This window comes from Cydia amplana, chromosome 5, assembly GCF_948474715.1.
Source record: "Cydia amplana chromosome 5, ilCydAmpl1.1, whole genome shotgun sequence".
Classification (NCBI taxonomy): Eukaryota; Metazoa; Arthropoda; class Insecta; order Lepidoptera; family Tortricidae; genus Cydia; species Cydia amplana.
In genome coordinates, this window is record NC_086073.1 from 20,817,809 (window position 1) to 20,835,784 (window position 17,976).

Here is a 17,976-nt window from a genome sequence, read left to right on the forward strand (position 1 = left end):
TTACAAACTTACTTATGCAGTTCTTAGATCTTTAAACGTGACTGATTATGCAATATTTTTAGGTTTACCCTTTATGTGGCCATTAAACCCTACCCCTGTACCAAATTTCAGCTCTCTGAGATTATGGGAAGTACTACTTACTTCTATTTGTTAGATCTCGGGCGTAAAGGAAACTAATCAGCGGTCCATACGAAGATATATATTGTCGAAAGAAATAAGCACTGATTACAATCTAGTCTGTTTAGTAGTAAGGTCGAAAGAATGTGACGGCATCACGCACGCGAACAAAAGCTGTTATATTATTCAAACATTTAAACTTGTTCCACGTGCGTTTATGCAGTTACCTGTAAACAAGATTCTTTTAGTTTACGAAGACACTTTCCAACACTATTCTGATGATCATGAGTGAATGAATGAGTGTCATAAATGCAAAATTTTGCTTTCGCTTAACTTCGGAACTAAATGACCTACAGACTTGAAATTTTGGATTTTAAATATGTGATTATAGCTTACTGGATGACGGAAATTTCTGCGTTCTGGTCTTACCCAGCGGTTCTCAAATAGGGGCCTGAAAATGCGGCGAAATGGTTCCAGTAAAGGATGGTACGGCAGTGTTTGCTTCGCGCTCGACTTGGCGGGGGCACTGCCGTGCCCCCAGATTTCTAATGGTATGCAGGTTGTTTTTGTTATATAGATAAATATATATACTTATTTTCTGAATGTTCGCTAATTACAGATTGGAATTAATACGAAAACCTACTCTTTATAGTTTTAGGCCATTTTTAAATAAAAATTGTGTCTGCGGTCTAGGTTTTTCAAATGTTTTTCTGGTGCTTTATTTCTTGCATGATATGAAATAATTTATTTTAAATACAGCTTAGTCAACATTCCTATAATGTAAAATAACGGAGTCGGCGTCAACAGCGCGCCATTCCCGCCGCCGCCGCCGTCGCCATGTCGCCACTCGCCCGCTAGCTGCTCGCGCTTGTCTCGCTGCTCACCTCCGCCGACCCAGTTTCTACGACTTTTTACAGCTTTCTGGTGATAGGCACTTAGTAGATAAAGCCTGACCAGAAATATACATTGTCATGAGGGCACTATTTTTATCTTTTATAGTGACCGTTCAGTATAGTATGAAATAATAATGGTCAGGCTTAATACATGTATAACCGTTATTGGTAAATAATAATTAATTAATAATTCACGTGGAAAAAAAGTGAAAATCTCAAATATTCATAAATAATTTATGGCGGGCTGTTTATCTTATGAAAAAGTTAACATTTCAATTTTTAAGCAAGAAAACAGACGATGTTGTTAACTTCAATGAAAGATAATGATGGAAACATTCGTTGTAGCCGGCTAACTAAAGCGGTAAATGAAAACTAGGTTCTTTATAGTAAATAATATAATAATAAAAATATGTACAATAAAACAAACTAATTTCTGTCTGTACCTGAGACTAAACCAATAAAATATCGTCACTGGCCTTAATGTTCTTGAATACCGATCTTTGTCGAACAGAACGATCAATTCTGGCTGTGGGTGCTACCACATCCGATGACGTAGGCTCAGCAAGGTCCACGTAGTTTTTAATACAAATCATAAGCATCGAGTCTCATTTAATAAATAAAATCAAAGTTGTGCAATTTGCAACAGAATTTCAATATAATATTGATGAGAAAAAACAAAAGACTGGCGAATGGCTTAGTTTTTATTTTACAACCCGCCAGTGCGCGCGGTGGTTGCACTATGCAGATTTGCCATGCTGCAGTACCCCTCGCGCCCAGGAGAATTTTCCAGAATAAAACATGAGGGAAAATTACAGAAAAAAATACACTAAAATATATTTTACAATATTTACAATTTCAGATCCTTAATGTGCCGTTTACAAATTTGGCCGCTAGTTTTGCAGTAAAATATTTACCAGCATCACTAAGCTGGTAATTACGAACACCAACGAACGCCAAACAACAGCGCCTTCATTAAAATCTACATGTTTACGCCTTAAATTATAATATTTACAATTTTTTACATGTGCATCCCAAATTGCAGCTTGCACTTTATCGAAAATAGGGGACAAGTGGCCTAAGTTCTCAGCGTATTTATCACGCGGTGCTAAAATTAGGTCGTCATAATCGTCTTCACTTGAATTAGGGGCACAATAGAATGACCCGCAAGGGACAAGCTCTCTACCAGAAAAGCAGGACTGAACCCAGTTACTTCATTAACACTGGTGTTCATAGCAAATTGGATTTTAGGAATATTAAGATTTTTCTCCAATATGCTCGGAAATGTTCACCTTATTGTATCAAAAATAGTACAGGAAGTTCTACGTTATTGTCAAACTCTAATTTAAAAAAATCAAATAATCGCTGTCCTGTTCTAGCGGACGGGAATGAAAAAAACACTACAGTAATAACTTATTACTGTAGTGTTTTTTACTTTTTAAAAATAAAAAACGCAAACAGCCAATTATTAAAGCCGCAAGCCGCGTCTACACGACCCGATTAGCTATAATTTCAAGCTATAGGATAGAGTGAGATAGTAAGATAAACGAACTTGTCTCATTCTTACAAGACCGTTGTGCTCGTGTATGATCGTGCGAATACTGCTTAATAAAATCAAAGATTATTTTCATATTTTTTTAAGGATCTCATCAGTGTACATAAAGTTTATATAGTTTGTCAAAGGACTTTCTCATTTCAAACATAGACAAAGAGAATCATACTATCTTTGTCTTACACTAGTACTAGTACCCAAAAGAAAAGGATGGGTATAGTTTTCCTGGTTGTTACTGACTGACAAATTGGTTTGACCAACTATATTGCACAATTATATTGAATGAACGAATATTGAATGGTACTGAATGGCAGAATAACTTTGTGCCCTTAACTTTTAAAAATTAATTTAGAGGGAAATTGTTTTTGACATTTTTGATGTGAAGGTTCGATTTGAGTCATGCTTGATGCTTAAATAATTATTATTTTACCTTATTTCCTCGCATGTTTGGAGAAAAGCACTATATATGCCTCGGCAGGAATAACAATTCGTGGATTTGTCTTCTTTGTCAAAATCGAAACTCATCCACAAATTGCCCTTTCCCGGCCTCTGCAATAATGTACTATTATATAATTCCTTCCCAAGACTAAGTAACGAAACATAGTGTTGAACCAACGGAGTAACAACCTATCTTTTTGTTACTTACCTATACCTGCGTGTTTCCTTCCTTAGTTTATGACAGAGCAGTGGTCATAAGTTGTTTTGTTATTGTTTTTATGTTGTTTGTATGAAGCATATTAGTTCTCTAAAGGGGAGAGTAGTCGCAGTTTAGTATTACTTTACACAAATTAGAAAAGTCATGTGCTGAGACTGCTGAGTGACTAGTCCATTTATAATTTTCAAGATCATATTTGCCTTAGGCAAATCGTTACTTTACTTAATGTTCGCAGTTAATTTATAAAAGTTAAACTTTGGCTTATTGGCCGGAGTGTAGGCATAAGGTAAGAAATGCTTTTATACCTGTCCTGTTTATTTGGCCTCACTTTTGCCTAGTCTTTTTTCGTAGGTTATATTAGCTGAAAGATTGCGCTGTAGGCAGAGGCGGATTTGCCCTAAGGCACAGTTATTACTGTAGGCCCGGGCCTAGGGCGGTAAGACATTGGCTTCGTGCCGCCCACCATACAAAGTTATAGCCAACGAAGTTTCAATTTTGTTGTATTTTTAATTGGGTTCAATTTCATTTGTTCGAAAATTTTACGAGACAAATAAAATGCTACCTAGTTTGTTTTTAATTATGGTTGATATTCCATCGAAACGGAGTGTACATCCTAATGTATATTGGGCGGCACGAGGTTCAGGGCGGCAGTCTATATCATGGGTGCTGAGAAAGGGCTGACTAGTTACTAAAGTGCCCAGGGTCTAGGGCGGCCAAAACTGCAAATCCGACACTGGCTGTAGGTACCATCACGCTCCGCGACTGTTACGGCATAAAGGTTTCTACCTAAATTGGACAATCCATAGCGTAAGTATGGAACAACTAATTTAACTAGGACCCTAAATGACGTAACAATCCCGTATGGTGGCTGTATACCTACTTTTCTAACTTCACTACTCTCTTACCTGGAAAACGAATGACGTCAAACAAAATAAACGAAACGGCAACTCGAATGTGTCAGTTCGAGTCAAGCCTGTCGGGCACAACTTAAGGAGGGGTAGGTAAAAGGGGGGAGATAAAACGTTCCTTGATCCCAAGGGTACCGCGGATCAACCGACAATCCACACAAACTCGTATTTCACGGAAACTTGTTTTAAATTGAACCTTGATAAGAGAAGACAAGGTTGTTTTTAGATGGCAATGGATTTAGATGTGAGGTTTAGAAGACTAAGAATTACATTATCACGCGCAATGTTGTTTACCTACTTAAGTGTGTGTGTTTGAGTTGCGGCAAAAGTTGTATTGAGATTATTATTTTATGCTAATTTTAGATAGGTAATTACAACAATATCAACATACAGTGCTATAATAAAATATGAAAAAGAATACAAACCAGGTTCAGGTTTCAGGTTTTACTCCATTCATAAAATTTTACTGTGTGAATAAATAAATAAATAACATAAAAAATAAGTAATCCGTTATTATTTATTTTTTCTACTCCCGTACCTTTATTTGTCATTTAAAAGGTCGTACACACACCTTTAAACCCCTATGTTATAGTTGTCAAGACAAGTCTTTAGTCTATTCCCTAAAAAAGTATTTGTGCATACACGCAGTATCTTTTTGGTACTTTTACGATACTTCGTGTAATCAACACTTAAAAAATATTGTATGAAATACATTGTTGCCAACCTAATTTTAATTGTCATCTCTGACAGATGAGTACTAAGTGCATTGCTGCCAATTTACAAAATATTCATTAGGTTCTAGTAGAAACAATAAAATTGCTTCAGAAACGCGCATGTGACACCCGTAATATAGCAAGATCCATAGACTACGAACACCGCTTAGCGTTGCTTGTTAGTCTCCATAGGCTACTGTGGCCAAAATCGAGAAAAAAAACTATCCAAAATTGAAATTTAACTAAGAGCCAGTACCAGGGCCTCACGAGTTACAAGAAGGTGTCGCTGACCAACCGGCCGTGGGGCGCGGGGCGCGGTTGGCCAAAATCGAGAAAAAAAACTATCCAAAATTATAATTTATAGTTGGTCAAACCAATTTCTCAGTAAATAGGAACAAAAAAAACTATTTTTATCCTTTTCTTTTGGGTGCTAGTACTAGTGTAAGACAAAGATAGTATGATTATCTCTGTCTATGTTTGAAATAAGACAGTCCTTTGACACACTATAACTAAGAGCAAGTACCAGGGCCTCATGAGTTACAAGAAGGTGTCGCTGACCAACCGGCCGTGGGGCGCGGTGGCCGGGTTTGGTTTGTTTACCTACATATATGTCCTATATGATTCCACTTGTTAAGTATTATTTTTGATGAATGAAAAATATTTGTTAAATTTACAATTTTTTATCAAAGTAAGTGCTTGGTCGTAGAAAAAGTATTGTATGCAACGTTGTTTAACTGAGTCAAAAAATACTCGTGGCGTCTTTATTAACAATTTTCGGCTTCGCCTCAAATTGTTACTCACGCCACTCGCCTTTTTTGACCCCTCTTAAACAACGGTTGCATAAAATACTATTATCACTACAAGAAACTTTCAATCCTTTAAGCTTTAAGAGAACAACAAAATATAAATACATAAGTAAATATGAAAATGGAAACCAAGTACAATCTGGATTATAGTTTCTTATGATTTGTAGGTAGTTAGTAGAATTACTATGTTTTTAATATAAAATACTTAACTGTGTTCTAAAGAGTGCCTCGTTCTGAGTTATAAGATAAGCAGAGTAGGTACTCCACTTCACATGATTGATATTTTCCAGTGATCTCTATTATTATAATAAAATAAGGGTGATAGCTGGCAACTACAGTTTGCCAAAAGCAAGTGAGTACCTACTTAGTTAGGACAAATTGTAAGTACCTACCTACAAGATTGGACTTGGTCATAAAGCTAACACACGAGCGACACGAGCGAATAAATTAACTTAATATTTTAAAGACCATAAGAAAAGAATAATATAAAAATAATTGGATTAGTTCCCTAGTTGTACCATGAGGAAACTGTTTTTGAATTATCATCGATTTATATGCTCAATTGCTCATTAAACATTGTTTATTCTATATATAATTAGCGACCCGCCCCGGCTTCGCACGGGTTAACAAATTATAAGTACATAAACGTTCCTCTTGAATCACTCTATCTCTTCTTCTTCCTCGCGTTGTCCCGGCATTTTGGCCACGGCTCATGGGAGCCTGGGGTCCGCTTGGCAACTAATCCCAGGACTTGGCGTAGGCACTAGTTTTTACGAAAGCGACTGCCATCTGACCTTCCAACCCAGAGGGTAAACTAGACCTTATTGGGATTAGTCCGGTTTCCTCACGATGTTTTCCTTCACCGAAAAGCGACTGGTAAATATCAAATGATATTTCGTACATAAGTTCCGAAAAACTCATTGGTACGAGCCGGGGTTTGAACCCGCGACCTCCGGATTGCAAGTCGCACGCTCTAACCGCTAGGCCACCAGCGCTTCTTTGAATCACTCTATCTATTTAAAAAAAAACGCATAAAAATCTGTTGCGTAGTTTCAAAGATCTTAGCATACATAGGGACAGACAGACAGCGGAAAGCGACTTTGTTTTATACTAGGTATGTATAGTGATGTAGTGATAGGTATAATTTCATAATTTGTATAATTACCAAACAATTGATCGCAGTGTGACAAATGGTAATCAGGTCGGTCGAAATGCATGTAAGTTATAAGGGTAAAGGTATCCGTATAAGGCCCAGCCGTACAAACGAAACATCCAAAAATTTCCACTGCAATTTGAACCTAAATTGTAAGAAATACAGTTGATTTTGCGTTGATTGAAAATTGAACGAAACAAAGTAAAAAGACTGTTCAAATTGTCCATGATTTTAATTACATCGAACTGAATAGATACTATAGGTAGGACCTTGGGCCTTAGGAGGATATATAATGATCATCAGATTGAGCAAAGTAGATTAGGTATAGTTAGGTATAAGCAAAGGAGGTTCTACGCTAATATTTTCATACACGAAATAATGAGCAAGAAAAGTCGAACCTCTGAGAGGAGGAGGAGGGAAGAGTATCGTACCGTATTAATAAAAGTTTAGATATTATATCTTAGGAATGAATTAAAACTAATTGTGAGTAAGTATATGATAAGTTCATCCTTTCTTAAAGCTATTAGCCTAAATAAACAAGAAAGGCTGGCTAATAGTCGCTCGCTAACCACTGATGCATTAACCATTTAAAACAATAAAATTAGATATGGTCGTTACACGTGTTATACCTATTGCGTGCACTAACTGTATCAATCTTAACTGACCATCAGTGAAACTTATATCTATGCAATTAGGCTCAAAAACGGTCATTAAATAGTTATGCTTGATGGTATCACGTCATACGTAGCGGGCTTTATAACGGAGTCGGCGTGGACAGCGAGCCATCCACACCGCCGCCGCCGCCATGTCACCGCTCACCTGCTTTCTGCTCGCACTTGCTCCGCTATTTGCCGCCGCTCTCACTGAACCGAATCCGTATTGCGACCTCAAAAATATAGGTACTTACGTCATAATTCATATTCATATATTTTATTGCTATCATGTTCATTATAGAGGATGGTATAAAACATTATGAAGTAGGTACAATACCCCGTTAGGGCATTGCAATAATCTTAATGCTGGTTAATGGTAACTATTTACAAGTAGTAATACATTTCCAATTTGCCATTATGTTTCGTACGTTACAAATTATCTATAGTAAAGTTCATTACATTTTTTCACTATAGCATGATATAAGATGAAAAATCGGCCAAGTGTGAGTCGGACTCACGTTCCAAGGGTTCCGTACATTAAGTCCGACTCACTCTTGACTGCACATTTCTTATAGGTTTTCCTGTCATCTATAGGTAAAGAACTATTTTGTATATTTTTTTTTCAAAATTGGAGACCCTGTAGTTTTGGAGATAAGGGGGAAATGGTCATTTTTTGCCTATTTTCTTGAATAACTGCTAAACTATTTATCCTAAAATTATTAAAAAAAAATATTTGAGATTCTTACAATAAGATCTTTCATTATATATGTAACACGATATAGTTTGTAAAACTTTATTTTTTAGTTTTCACATTTACCAAAAATGGGCTCCATATTTAAAATTCATTTATTTACGTTACACGTCCATTTTTGGGTAACAAACTTACGTATGTGTGCCAAATTTCAACTTAATTGGTCCTGTAGTTTCGGAGAAAATAGGCTGTGACAGACGGACGGACAGACACACACGCGAGTGATCCTATTAAGGTTCGGTTTTTTCCTTTTGATATACGGAACCCTAAAAATGATTATTAAAAATATGTTTTTAGGGTTCCGTAGCCAAATGGCAAGAAACGGAACCCTTATAGATTCGTCATGTCTGTCTGTCCGTCTGTCTGTCCGTCCGTATGTCACAGCCACTTTTCTCCGAAACTATAAGAACTATACTGTTGAAACTTGGTAAGTAGATGTATTCTGTGAACCGCATTAAGATTTTCACACAAAAATAGAAAAAAAAACATTAAATTTTTGGGGTTCCCCATACTTCGAACTGAAAGTCAAAAATTTTTTTTTCATCAAACCCATACGTGTGGGGTATCTATGGATAGGTCTTCAAAAATGATATTGAGGTTTCTAATATCTTTTTTTTTTCTAAACAGAATAGTTTGCGCGAGAGACACTTCCAAAGTGGTAAAATGTGTGTCCCCGCCCCCCCCCCTGTAACTTCTAAAATAAGAGAATGATAAAACTAAAAAAAATATATGATGTACATTACCATGTAAACTTCCACCGAAAATTGGTTTGAACGAGATCTAGTAAGTAGTTTTTTTTTTTATACGTCATAAATCGCCTAAATACGGAACCCTTCATGGGCGAGTCCGACTCGCACTTGGCCGCTTTTTTTAAAGTTATTTTTAAGTTTCCAACATTTTCAAGCCATAATCTATAAGCCTAGTCTATGAGGGGAGGAGAAGAATACCTATTTATAATAGATTTTTTTACAGGAGATGAAACTGAAGCTGACGACTTTATTGATTTTAAGATAATCGCTTCTGGCGGCCTTGTTGCCATTAAAGATGTAAGTCATAATTAAAATAAGTTCCTACATATTATCTAGACGACTATAAAATCCAAATTTCATGGGGATAAGTTGTTTTACCGCACAGTTCCAACGCCCACCCGGAGTTAATATTATGGTGACAAGCCGCTTTGATAATATACCTATACCGCACTATTTAATATCAAATCAGATTTATGTCACCATGATATTTTATAATTTACTTCCTGCAAATCTATTCCCAATCCACTACAATTTGGATCTTTTTAAATCGAGAGTGAATAGACATCTTTTAGGTAAGCATGTTCCATCCTAGACTGCATCGGCACTTACCATCAGTACGGTTACCATCAGTTTGTCACTAACATAAACGCCGTCGAGAACGTAATTTACTTTCCATACATCCCGTTTGAACGAATATGCGAGTGCGAGCGAGATGTATAGAAAGTAAATTACGTTCTCGACGGCGTTTATGTCAGTGACAAACTGATGGTAACCGTACAGGTGAGATTGTGGTCAAATGGTTACCTATTTCTAATAAAAAAAATAATAAAAAAAATCACCGTTTTTCATAAAAATGCCAAATATCAGCTCATTATTATATTCTATGGATTGTTATGATCTGAAACAAATTATTATTTAATTTAATTTAATTTTAAAAACGAACGTAAATCCAAGTTGACATTCGTTTTTCGAAGACCTAAAATTACCTTTCATGTGCTTATGGTACAGTCGCCATCAGATATATCGAAGCTGTCGAGGTGCTCAAAAATATCTGAACACGCACTCTAACGCCTTGACAATAGAGGCGTGTTCAGATATTTGTGAGCACCTTGACCGCTTCGATATATCAGATGGCGATTGTACTAAGGTTTTTAATTGTTTCATAACCAGGAATGCAGCCGGCCAGGAAGAGAGTTGGTGGGCGAGTCTGTCTTCGTGTGCAATATACCATATTCTAAGCCCAGAGTTCGTACGTTTATTGGCACCAATAATCCATTCAGGCAAGTGGACATAGACTGTCCGAGTTATATCATTGGCTGCTCGCGCCTCGTAGTAAACGTGAGGCAGTATTGCAAAATGGTGACATCGCCTTTGTAATGATGCAAGTTGGTAAATGATATTATTATTATATATGATATTTTATTTATCTCACAACATATATACTATATATCCCTGGATTACATACAAAAAAAAAGAAAAAGAATGTATAGGTATGTACTTGTTTAGAATTTCTATGTATCTAAGTATATATTTATTTAAATAAGCATGTATATCGTCGCCTAGTGCCCATAACCCAAGCTTTGCTTAATTTGTGGCTAGGTCGATCTGTGTAAGATTGTCCCCAAATATTTATTTTTCTTTGGTAAAAATGTGATTTTAAAAATAATCAAATAAATATTAATTTACTTTGGCATAATTATTCGGAATAAAAATGTTTAGTGTGTGGCACATTAAACAATGATTGTCGTTTGGGTTTTTTTATTTCCATTTCAAAAATATTAACAGATAACAAAGTAAAGATCGGTAGTGAGCGCAACACAACATTCAGTGACGTAGTAGTCATTTTAAATATAATACATAGATGTAATTTCCCAAAAACAAGTGATTAATGGCGAAGGCCAATAAAATTATAAGAGAAAAGATATATATTAAGAGAGAGGCTGGAGGTTAGAAGTTCTTTTTATTAGGATTATGTTTCAGTATTTTCTCCCATAAAGAGTTACAGAAATCTATTGTTAGTTCCTAATTCAGTTATTATAAATAAGTCTAGGTAGCTCAACATGATGGCTTTAAAGTATGGTAGTAATCATGTGAATCTAGCTTTAGTAAAAACTGTAAAACCTGTAAAACATCACGGCTGATTATTATAAGCAATGTCTCATATTGTATTCGCATATTTATGCGAATAAATTGTTTCAAATTTTAAAAGGACATTTAGAAATTAGGTAGCAAACTGTTATTCATTATCAACGATCTGTATTAAATGGTAATTAAGTACCCATCAAAAACATTACATGTAAAAAGGTGCAAGTCTCGCAACGATTTTACTACAAAAAAGTTTTGAGATATAATGTGAAACCAAGTCGGTTATTTTAATCAGTGCCAGGGGGTGTTAAAACCGTATCAATAAGATATCTTTAATTTGTAATACGTATAATGACTTGGCCATCGCACGGCTGCGTAATGACAAAAGGATCATCGTCACCTATTAAAAATAATTCTAATTGAACATAACGCTAGCGCTAATTGCAGTTTGAGCATTACACATATTTACGAGTACGGTACGAGTAAAACATTATGTGCGATTGCCAAGTCATTATATGTATTACAAATTAAAGATATCTTATTGATACGGTTTTAACACCCCCTGGCACTGATTAAAATAACCGACTTGGTTTCACATTACATCTCAAAACTTTTTTGTAGTAGAAGCGTTGCGAGACTTGCACCTTTTTACATGTAATGGTTTTGATGGGATCTCAACTCTTTTTGTAGGCAGTCCTTTTCGGGTACTCATACCCATACTATGTATACACATATCATAACTAAACATATCTTCATTCATACTCACATCGTACATCGTAGTGTACCTTTACTTTACCTACTATTTGTAGGAACTGCAACAGTAACTTTGTAATATCATATATTTTCATCATCATATAGTTCTTAGATCTTTAAAACGTGACTGATATTGCAATATTTTTAGGTTTACCCTTTATGTGGCCATTAAACCCTACCTCTGTACCAAATTTCAGCTCTCTGAGATTATGGGAAGTACTACTTCTATTCTGATGATTATGAGTGAATGAATGAGTGTCATAAATGCAAAATTTTGCTTTCGCTTAACTTCGGAACTAAATGACCTACAGACTTGAAATTTTGGATTTTAAGTATGTGATTATAGCTTACTGGATGACGGAAATTTCTGCGTTCTGGTCTTACCCAGAAGTTCTCAAATAGGGGCCTGAAAATGCGGCGAAATGTTTCCAGTAAAGGATGGTACGGCAGTGTTTGCTTCGCGCTCGACTTGGCGGGGGCACTGCCGTGCCCCCAGATTTCTAATGGTATGCAGGTTGTTTTTGTTATATAGATATATATATACTTATTTTGTGACTGTTCGCTAATTACAGATCGGAATTAATACGAAAACCTACTCTTTATAGTTTTAGCCCATTTTTAAATAGAAATTGTGTCTGCGGTCTAGGTTTTTCAAATGTTTTTCTGGTGCTTTATTTCTTGCATGATATGAAATAATTTATTTTAAATACAGCTTAGTCAACATTCCTATAATGTAAAATAACGGAGTCGGCGTCAACAGCGCGCCATTCCCGCCGCCGCCGCCGTCGCCATGTCGCCACTCGCCCGCTAGCTGCTCGCGCTTGTCTCGCTGCTCACCTCCGCCGACCCAGTTTCTACGACTTTTTACAGCTTTCTGGTGATAGGCACTTAGTAGATAAAGCCTGACCAGAAATATACATTGTCATGAGGGCGCTATTTTTATCTTTTATAGTGACCGTTCAGTATAGTATGAAAAAAAAATGGTCAGGCTTAATACATGTATAACCGTTATTGGTAAATAATAATTAATTAATAATTTACGTGGAAAAAAAGTGAAAATCTCAAATATTCATAAATAATTTATGGCGGGCTATTTATCTTATGAAAAAGTTAACATTTTAATTTTTAAGCAAGAAAACAGACGATGTTGTTAACTGCAATGAAAGATAATGATGGAAACATTCGTTGTAGCCGGCTAACTAAAGCGGTAAATGAAAACTAGGTTCTTTATAGTAAATAATATAATAATAAAAATATGTACAATAAAACAAACTAATTTCTGTCAGTACCTGGGACTAAACCAATAAAATATCGTCACTGGCCTTAATGTTCTTGAATACCGATCTTTGTCGAACAGAACGATCAATTCTGGCTGTGGGTGCTACCACATCCGATGACGTAGGCTCAGCAAGGTCCACGTAGTTTTTAATACAAATCATAAGCATCGAGTCTCATTTAATAAATAAAATCAAAGTTGTGCAATTTGCAACAGAATTTCAATATAATATTGATGAGAAAAAACAAAAGACTGGCGAATGGCTTAGTTTTTATTTTACAACCCGCCAGTGCGCGCGGTGGTTGCACTATGCAGGTTTGCCATGCTGCAGTACCCCTCGCGCCCAGGAGAATTTTCCAGAATAAAACATGAGGGAAAATTCCAGAAAAAAATACACTAAAATATATTTTACAATATTTACAATTTCAGATCCTTAATGTGCCGTTTACAAATTAGGCCACTAGTTTTGCAGTAAAATATTTACCAGCATCACTAAGCTGGTAATTACGACGCCAAACAACAGCGCCTTCATTAAAATCTACATGTTTACGCCTTAAATTATAAATATTTACAATTTTTTACATGTGCATCCCAAATTGCAGCTTGCACTTTATCGAAAATAGGGGACAAGTGGCCTAAGTTCTCAGCGTATTTATCACGCGGTGCTAAAATGAGGTCGTCATAATCGTCTTCACTTGAATTAGGGGCACCATAGAATGACCCGCAAGGGACAAGCTCTCTACCAGAAAAGCAGGACTGAACCCAGTTACTTCATTAACACTGGTGTTCATAGCAAATTGGATTTTAGGAATATTAAGATTTTTCTCCAATATGCTCGGAAATGTTCACCTTATTGTATCAAAAATAGTACAGGAAGTTCTACGTTATTGTCAAACTCTAATTTAAAAAAATCAAACAATCGCTGTCCTGTTCTAGCGGACGGGAACGAAAAAAACACTACAGTAATAACTTATTACTGTAGTGTTTTTTACTTTTTAAAAATAAAAAACGCAAACAGCCAATTATTAAAGCCGCAAGCCGCGTCTACACGACCCGATTAGCTATAATTTCAAGCTATAGGATAGAGTGAGATAGTAAGATAAACGACCTTGTCTCATTCTTACAAGACCGTTGTGCTCGTGTATGATCGTGCGAATACTGCTTAATAAAATCAAAGATTATTTTTATATTTTTTTAAGGATCTCATCCGTGTACATAAAGTTTATATAGTTTGTCAAAGGACTTTCTCATTTCAAACATAGACAAAGAGAATCATACTATCTTTGTCTTACACTAGTACTAGTACCCAAAAGAAAAGGATGGGTATAGTTTTCCTGGTTCTTACTGACTGACAAATTGGTTTGACCAACTATATTGCACAATTATATTGAATGAACGAATATTGAATGGTACTGAATGGCAGAATAACTTTGTGCCCTTAACTTTTAAAAATTAATTTTAGAGGGAAATTGTTTTTGACATTTTTGATGTGAAGGTTCGATTTGAGTCATGCTTGATGCTTAAATAATTATTATTTTACCTTATTTCCTCGCATGTTTGGCGAAAAGCACTATATATGCCTCGGCAGGAATAACAATTCGTGGATTCGTCTTCTTTGTCAAAATCGAAACTCATCCACGAATTGCCCTTTCCCGGCCTCTGCAATAATGTACTATTATATAATTCCTTCCCAAGACTAAGTAAGGAAACATAGTGTTGAACCAACGGAGTAACAACCTATCTTTTTGTTACTTACCTATACCTGCGTGTTTCCTTCCTTAGTTTATGACACAGCAGTGGTCATAAGTTGTTTTGTTATTGTTTTTATGTTGTTTGTATGAAGCATATTAGTTCTCTAAAGGGGAGAGTAGTCGCAGTTTAGTATTACTTTACACAAATTAGAAAAGTCAAGTGCTGAGACTGCTGAGTGACTAGTCCATTTATAATTTTCAAGATCATTTGCCTTAGGCAAATCGTTACTTTACTTAATGTTCGCAGTTAATTTATAAAAGTTAAACTTTGGCTTATTGGCCGGAGTGTAGGCATAAGGTATGAAATGCTTTTATACCCGTCCTGTTTACTTGGCCTCACTTTTGCCTAGTCTTTTTTCGTAGGTTATATTAGCTGAAAGATTGCGCTGTAGGCAGAGGCGGATTTGCCCTAAGGCACAGTTATTACTGTAGGCCCGGGCCTAGGGCGGTAAGACATTGGCTTCGTGCCGCCTACCATACAAAATTATAGCCAACGAAGTTTCAATTTTGTTGTATTTTCAATTGGGTTCAATTTCATTTGTTCGAAAATTTTACGAGACAAATAAAATGCTACCTAGTTTGTTTTTAATTATGGTTGATATTCCATCGAAACGGAGTGTACATCCTAATGTAATATTGGGCGGCACGAGGTTCAGGGCGGCAGTCTATATCATGGGTGCTGGGAAAGGGCTGACTATACTTGGTCAACCAGATCTTGACAGTAGATAAAGGCGGCAAATTTGAAAAATGTAGGCGCGAAGGGATATCGTCCCATAGAAAATTTGAATTTCGCGCCTTTTTTTACTGACAAGATTTGGTTGACCAGCTATAGTTACTAAAGTGCCCAGGGTCTAGGGCGGCCAAAACTGCAAATCCGACACTGGCTGTAGGTACCATCACGCTCCGCGATTGTTACGGCATTTAGGTTTCTACCTAAATTGGACAATCCATAGCGTAAGTATGGAACAACTAATTTAACTAGGACCCTAAATGACGTAACAATCCCGTATGGTGGCTGTATACCTACTTTTCTAACTTCACTACTCTCTTACCTGGAAAACGAATGACGTCAAACAAAATAAACGAAACGGCAACTCGAATTTGTCAGTTCGAGTCAAGCCTGTCGGGCACAACTTAAGGAGGGGTAGGTAAAAGGGGGGAGATAAAACGTTCCTTGATCCCAAGGGTACCGCGGATCAACCGACAATCCACACAAACTCGTATTTCACGGAAACTTGTTTTAAATTGAACCTTGATAAGAGAAGATAAGGTTGTTTTTAGATGGCAATAGATTTAGATGTGAGGTTTAGAAGACTAAGAATTATATTATCACGCGCAATGTTGTTTACCTACTTAAGTGTGTGCGTTTGACTTGCGGCAAAAGTTGTATTGAGAATTTGAGATTATTATTTTATGCTAATTTTAGATAGGTAATTACAACAATATCAACATACAGTGCTATAATAAAATATGGAAAAGAATACAAACCAGGTTCAGGTTTCAGGTTTTACTCGATTCATAAAATTTTACTGTGTGAATAAATCAATAAATAACATAAAAAATAAGTAATCCGTTGTTATTTATTTTATCACTAGAAGAAATTTTCAATCCTTTAAGCTTTAGAACAACAAAATATAAATACATAAGTAAATATGAAAATGAAAACCAAGTACAATCTGGATTATAGTTTCTTATGATTTGTATGTAGTTAGTAGAATTACTATGTATTTAATATAAAATACTTAACTGAGTTCTAAAGAGTGCCTCGTTCTGAGTGATAAGATAAGCAGAGTAGGTACTCCACTTCACATGATTGATATTTTCCAGTGATCTCTATTATTATAATAAAATAAGGGTGACAGCTGGCAACTACAGTTTGCCAAAAGCAAGTGAGTACCTACTTAGTTAGGACAAATTGTAAGTACCTACCTACAAGATTGGACTTGGTCATAAAGCTAACACACGAGCGACACGAGCGAATAAATTAACTTAATATTTTAAAGACCATAAGAAAAGAATAATATAAAAATAATTGGATTAGTTCCCTAGTTGTACCATGAGTAAAACTGTTTTTGAATTATCATCGATTTATATGCTCAATTGATGAGCATATAAATTTAATGAGCATTAAACATTGTTTATTCTATATATAATTAGCGACCCGCCCCGGCTTCGCACGGGTTAACAAATTATAAGTAGGTACATAAACGTTCCTCTTGAATCACTCTATCTATTAAAAAAAACGCATAAAAATCTGTTGCGTAGTTTCAATGATCTTAGCATACATAGGGACGGACAGACAGCGGAAAGCGACTTTGTTTTATACTAGGTATGTATAGTGATGTAGTGATAGGTATAATTTCATAATTTGTATAATTACCAAACAATTGATCGCAGTGTGACAAATGCTCTTGCACATGCTAGGTACTTAATGGTAATCAGGTGGGCCGAAATGCATGTAAATTATAAGGGTAAAGGTATCCGTATAAGGCCCAGCCGTACAAACGAAACATCCAAAAATTGCCACTGCAATTTGAACCTAAGGACATTTCTCAGGAGGGCCATTTTTACGTGTCCGGGGCAAAAAGTTATTGAATTTACTGTTCAATAAATCTGAATTAATTCAGGCATGATTTTCAGCATATATTCTGTCTGGGACACTATCAAACTATTTATTTATTATTTATATAATACATTAAAAAAATATCCAAATGCAAAAAATGATGTTCGGTGGGCGTGTCCCGCGCCCAGATTTTTTGAAACAAAAAATTATTACTCAAGATGGGGCATTATATCGGAGTTATTATCGGTGTTCACGCATAAGGTATTAGTTAACTGATCATATTCTTTATATCAAAATAATGTGTTTGCTCAATACATTGAATAAAACCAAATTTACGATGTGTCCCGGGTTATTGACTGATTTCGGTGTAATTTACAAACCATGTCGGTACTCTTACAAAGTTGTAGACCAGGAACTCAGTGGCTCAAACAAAGTATGCTTTAGTTGTGCCTTAACCGTTGAATAAAGTAGAGGTGCAGTCACAGTATACTAAAGTAGTTTTTTAAATGTTTCTCTGTCATTCGGTGGATTTGGTTCTATGTTTTTTTGAGATCGGTGGTGCAATTTTCTCCCACAGTTTTAGTGCATTTATCGCTATGCA